The 6,622-nt window shown below is 49.1% G+C and overlaps 1 pseudogene; it reads right to left on the bottom strand.

Moving 5' to 3' along the window:
• Positions 1-5,163: 5,163 nt before the first annotated feature.
• LOC123441989 lies at positions 5,164-5,822 on the bottom strand (annotated as a pseudogene).
• Positions 5,823-6,622: the final 800 nt, after the last annotated feature.

The raw sequence follows: 6,622 nt of genomic DNA, 5'->3' as shown, positions 1-6,622 counted from the left end.
TTTGGTTGCAATAGAAATGCATGTTTAGGTGTGGTTTGCTTGCTCTCAAGTTGCTAGAAATAGTGTCGATTTGGAGGAGCTGAAATATTTCTAAGTCTGGAATCTGTTATATTTTGTTGTTGTCTTGTCTTGCTTCTATCTTTTGTTCTGTAGCTCTTTTGAGGTTGGTCCAATGGAGTTAGTTGTAGACCTTGTGTTTCTCTAGCATGCTGTCAATTTGCATGCTATTCGGAGTCCTTTAGATATAGGTTTTGCTTCTGTCAATATTGCTTCAGATCGAAAACTGCACCTTCATGAGGTGTTATTTTCACTAAGTCTGAAATAGTGTGTGGGATGCCATTTTGTGTCTTCCTTCCCTAGTGATCCATGATGCCATGCTAGTTGTTGTTAGTTGTTTGTAGTAGTGCTTCTTGCCCTCTTCCCTGCCATGTCTTGCGTGAGCATAACGGAGTTGTGTAGCCGTAGTTGTGGGGCGTAGAAAATGCTATGTGGCTGATTTTGACAGTTTGTAGTGATTTCTTGTTTTGCTCGTAGTTTTCGAACCGTAGCTCCAATTGGATCGTGTCCTACATGAAACTTGCTTAGAATTTCGTGTAGTTTCATTTTCTCTTTCTGGTTGTAGGTTTTGAAGTGCTCGTAACCGTTGTTGCACACATATTGCATTCATGCCATCATATCTTGCGATGCTTGTAACTTTTGACCCGTAGCTCCGTTGGAGATGTTCTTTATGTGTAGATTGCTTGAAATGACGCGAAGAATCACGTGAACCTATTTGTTTTTCTGTTTAACAACTAATTAAATGTGTTAGTTCAGATCTGGACAGAATTGTAAATTAACTTGTGAGGTCGTTTCGAAGATGCTATATGTCGTTTCCGACCTCATTTGAAATGCCTAGATAGGTAGTTTAATTGCGCTTCACCTCTTTCCATGTTTAACCACATTTAATATGGTCGTGTATTTAATCGGGATAGAACTAAATAAACAAACGTGGAGTTTCGTCAATATGCAACTCGTTGCATATTGAACTTCCCTTAATGTGTAGTGTTTGATTGTGTGATTTGTCATGCCGTGACTTGCATGTTTTCAGCTGCTCATGCATCATTTGTGTTGTGCATCGTGTGGTGAATTCCGTGTGATGATTTGTGTTTCCGGTTTGCTTCGTCTCGATAGAGCTCCACACACGTGCCGGAATGTGAGGACCCATTCGACTACGTCGGTTCGTCTGCTTCACGGAGGCATTCTTCTTCCAAGCGGGATCTCAGGCAAGATGACCATTTCCCCAGATACCATTACTATCATTGCCATGCTAGATATTTCGATGCTATCGATTATGTCTCGTTGCCTACCACATGTTAAATAAGAGCCTCCCAACAATGCCATGAAAACCATCAACCTGTTCAACCTAGCAAACCACTGATTGGCTATGTTACTGCTTGCTTAACCCCGTGTTAGCGTTGCTAGTGGCAGGTGCAGATGCTTCCATGTGAAAGCATGGGTTCCCTATTATATCATCATATTAATGCTATTTAGTTTAATGCACCTATATACTTGGTAAAAGGTGAAAGGCTCGGCCTTTCTATCCTGGGTGTTTTGTTCCACCTTTGCCCCCTTAGTTTTCGGCTACCGGTGTTATGTTCCATAATTGAGCGCTCCTAACACGATCGGGGTTGTTATGGGGACCCCCTTGATAATTCTTTTAGATTAAAGCTGGTCTGGCAAGGCCCAACATTGGTACTGCATTTGCCTAATCACCTAATAAAATTGCATAGGGACTTTCCGGACCCCGAGGATAATTTAATCAACCCCCGGGCCAGTGCTCCTCATGAGTGTTGGCCCACCCACCTAGCAGTCAGCGGTGCCACCTCGGGGCAACTCGAGGTTTGGCTACCGTCCACTATGCATAGACGGTGTGTCCTGAGAACGAGATACGCGGCTCCTATCGGGTTCGTCGACACACCGGGTGGCCTTGCTGGATTAGTTTTACCTTTGACGAAATATCTTGTGCACCGGGATTCCGGTGATGCTTTGGGTAATATCAGAGTTGAGGTTTTTCACTAGGGAATCCGACGAGATCGCGAGCTTCATGATGGAGGATTTCTATGCGGCTTGTGGTAATTTGTGATGGACTAGTTGGAGCACCCCTGCAGGGTTAAATCTTTTCGGAAAGCCGTGCCCGCGGTTATGTGACAACGTGGAAACTTTGTTTAAAACTGGTTCTAGATAACTTGAAGTTAACTTAATTAAAATATGCCAACTGTGTGCGTAACCGTGACTGTCTCTTTCGTGAGTTCTTTCTCCGATCGAGGACACGGTGGGGTTATGTCTGACGTAGGTAGCTGTTCAGGATCAATCATTTGATCATCAGTAGTTCACGTCCGTTATGCGTAGATCTTCCCCCTCTTATTTCTTGCACTCGTAAGTTAGCCACCAAATATATGCTTAGCCGCTACTGCAACCTCACCACTTAACCTTATCTCACCCATTAAGCTTTGCTAGTCTTGATACCTTTGGAAATGAGATTGCTGAGTCCCCTGTGGCTCACAGATTACTTCAACACCAGTTGCAGGTACAGGTAAAGGTTACTTGACGCGAGCGCGTCAAATGTTCATTTGGAGTTGCTTCTTCTTCTTCTTCTTCTTCTTCTTCTTCTTCTTCGTCGTCGTCGATCTAGGATGGGTAGCAAGGATGGACGCCGTTCTTATTTTTCTCATTTGTTTTAGTCCGTAGTCGGACCCTGCTCTTACTCTTGATGTTTATGTTATGTACTGATGTGACTCTGATGTAGCTTGTGGCGAGTGTAAGCCAACTCTGTATATATATCTCTTCTTTTCAGTACATGTACTTGTAACGATATCCATTCTTGCGACACGGCGAGATGCGCTTCTATCCCTGACAAGGCCTTCATGCCAAATTGAGGATAGGGTCGCATCTTGGGCGTGACATCGCCTCTCTGGCCGGCCTGTTCACGAGCAATGCAGAGCCACGGTGAGGTGGCTCGGCGCCGGGTCGGCTGAAGGCAAAGCAAAGACATCGGCTGGAAGGCTATTGCTTGCTCTATGCCAACTACTTTGCACACGCTCCTATGCACGGCGACAAAGTATTCCGGCGCCGTTATCGTATGAGTCGGAAGCTCTTCCTCAGGATAGTGAATTCCATCAGGGAGTTCGACATCTACTTAAAGTGCAAAAATGATTGCACCAGTACACTTGGATTCGCCTCGCTCCATAAGTGCACGCCATCTATGAGGATGCTTGCGTACGGAACTCCCGGTGATATTCTGAAAGACTATGGACGCATGGTCGAGTCCACAACCATTGAGTGTTTCTACAAGTTCTGTAGGGCAGTGGTGGCAGTTTTTGGACCTCAATATTTGCGATCACCCGATGTTGAAGACACTGCTCGGATCCTAGCACAGAATGCAAAAAGAGGATTTTCTCGGATGCATGGAAGTACCGACTGCATGCATTGGAAATGGAAAAAAATTGTCCATTTGCTTGGAAAGGGATGTACAAAGGCGCCAAAGGAGGTTGTAGCGTGGTACTTGAGGCAGTGGCCACACATGATCTCTGGATTTGGCACTCCTTCTTTGGTATGACAGGAACTCACAATGACATCAACAGACTGCAGTGCTCGAATGTCTTTGTCAAGCTTGTTGAAGGTCATGCTCCTCCGGTTAACTACGAGGTCAATGGACACCACTACAAAAAAGGATACTACCTAGCAGATGGCATCTATCCGAGATGGTCCACATTTGTGAAGACTATCTCAAATCCTGCACCAGGAGACAAGCACTCCTATTTTGCCAAGTGTCAAGAAGCTTGCCGGAAGGATGTCGAGCGGGCATTTGGTGTGCTTCAATCTCGTTTTGTTGTTGTCCAGTACCCCGCTCAGATTTGTTGTGTTTTCTAGCACAACATGATCATTGAGAGCGAGCAGGAGGAGCAAGTGTTTGACACTGAACCATATTACACGCAAGGAGATCTGAGCTACGGGCAACCTGGACTGCCTTCCTTAACATGCGTCTGGAGATCCGAGACCCACACGTGTATCAACAACTTCAGCACGATTTGGTGGAGCACCTATGAAGGCTGAAGGGCAACGCCTAGATCGATTCTTTATTTGTATTGACTTGTTAAACTATTTTTTTGATTTGTATTGATTTCTGTGATGAACTATGTGATAAAAAATAACTACCGTTGTCCAACTTATGCTGAAAAATGTCGAATATGGGCCAAAAGTTGGCCGAATTGCGCTGAAAGCGGCGGCTGGGGGCGCCCTTGAGTGGGCGGCTGGGAAGCCGAGCCCCCCTCCCACGCCGTTTTTAGTGCCGGCCAATCCCCAGGCGGCGCTAGTTCGGGCCACTGGGGAGGTGAACAGCTGGAGATGCTCTTAGCTCTCCTCGCCGATCCTTGCACCCTCTACCATGAACAAACCGTCGTTGTCGACTGGATACGTACCAAATGGTGAGGTGTTCTACGTTTATTTCTCAAACAAGGCTAAAAGGACCTTAATCTGGAGATTCTTTGGTCCCAGCAAAATTGAGCTGGCATGTGATTCATGTTTTTTTAAAGACGGTCCCTTAGGACCCGATTCATTAATTAAGATAGAAGAGAGTTGCCCGATTAATTAACGAAAATTTAGACGAAAACCGTTACAATAGGCCCCCTTAGGGCACCAAACACACATGCCGATCCTGAGGTCGCGCACTAGACGAGCCGCCAGCTCCGTCACCCGAGCAACTCGTCGTCGACGCCCTACAACCAAACGCGAAGCCGCCACTCCAACATCCACGCCGACCCCGAGGTCGCACACCAGGCGAGGCTCCTGCCCTGCTACCCAAGCAACCGGAGTCGACGCCCTACATCTATCTCTGGAGCAACCGCTCTGACGTATAGATGATAACCATACACGTCGACCCCGAGGACGCGCATGAGTGTAGTCGCGAGTTTCATCACCCGCGCAATCGAAGCCGACACGACACAACCATATCCTGAGTTGTCGCTCCAACATCCACGCCAACCCCGTGGCCGCGCACCAGGATAGTCTCCAGCTTCATCACCCGAGCAATCGAAGCGAACACCACACAACCATATCCTGAGCCGCCGCTCCGACATGCACGCCGACCCCCAAGCCGCGCACCAGGGTGGCCAACGACACTTTCACTCATGAGACCAATGCCGACACCCCTCCAAGACGACGAGATTCGGAACCGCCGCTCCGACTTCCACGCTGACCCCGAGGCCGCGCACCACCCGAGCCAATGGTCCTCGCAGGCCAAGACCACTCCAAAACGAACCTCCAAGAAGGGACGCGACACCGGAGCATCACCAGCGTCTGCTCCATAAACCTGGAAGACAGGTTTCCTTCGGAGTGCGAGGGAAGAGGTCTTAGGCCCTCGAATGAAGACGCCTCCAAGAATGTGTACGGCGCCCAGAGGCATCATCGTCGTCGGCTCCGGCCAAGGCTAGATCACGACTTTCATCTCGAGCAGCCAAAAGAAGTCTTCCCCTCGAACCAGCCTACGAGAGCCACCGCCCTCCTAAACTACCACCCACCATCAAAGCCCGGAGCCACTCAACAGAACAACCCCGCCATCGCCGCCTGCGCCACCGAGAGCCCTTGACCAGGCTACCCAACGCCGCCGTAAGAGCTAGAACCGACCACGTCTGGTCAGATCCGACGCCCCGCACCGCAATCACAACCAACCCATCGACCATCACCAAGCATCCTTGGAATGACCGAGGACCAACGCACTGCCGCAGAGACCTGATGCACCCGAACTCCAGTCATGGCGCTGTCCACACAGCCACCACGGCCGCCATCGTTGAAGAAGGGGTCCACGGCCGCTGCCCGAGCGTCCGACCACCACACACTCACCAGATCCGCCCCACGGGAGCAGCATCAGAACCCGCCGAGCAGCCTTACCGCAAGAGTCTGTCGACGTGTTGTCCCCCCTTCCTCGTCAAACCACTGGATCTGTGTCATCCCCACTCAAGCCAAGTCAGCCGTCGTTGCAGCCGTGCTCGCCCCGCCCACGGCCGCCCTGGGCACCTCCGTGCGCACCACGTACGCTCGCCGCGAACCCTCTGCGTCTGCCCGCCTCACCCGATCGGGCCTCCACCATGCTTGCACACCATCCCCGCCACCGCGTCATCTACCGCAAGGGCCGCCGGATCCCCATTGGCCAGCACCGAAGCTGCACATGCCCGTCCTGCTCATCAAATCCGCCCGCGAGCCCCCCACCGTGATTCATGTTATAGTCAACACCATCAGTGACCATAGTCCATGAACAAACAGAAAGTCTTAACTTTGAACAAATGTACCCCACCAAAATATGTGAAAATTTCAAACTATTTGAAATTTTGAGATCTCGATTTTCCTTTAGTTTCAATGAATTTAACCTATTTGAATTTATATTAAAATTTATTTGAATTTGACATGCAATTTCGAGGTTAAAAATATTTCAGACCGCACCAATGTTGCCTCTTGAGCTTGCGTTGGTTTTTCCCTTGAAGAGGAAAGGGTGATGCAGCACAGGAGCAGTAAGTATTTCCCTCAGTTTGAGAACCAAGGTATCAATCCAGTAGGAGAACCGCGTCAACTCCAGAGTACCCGCGCAAAC

The sequence above is a fragment of the Hordeum vulgare genome, chromosome 3H (assembly GCF_904849725.1).
Source record: "Hordeum vulgare subsp. vulgare chromosome 3H, MorexV3_pseudomolecules_assembly, whole genome shotgun sequence".
NCBI lineage: Eukaryota > Viridiplantae > Streptophyta > Magnoliopsida > Poales > Poaceae > Hordeum > Hordeum vulgare.
Note: the sequence above shows the minus strand (reverse complement) of the source record. Positions and strands in the feature narration are given on the sequence as shown.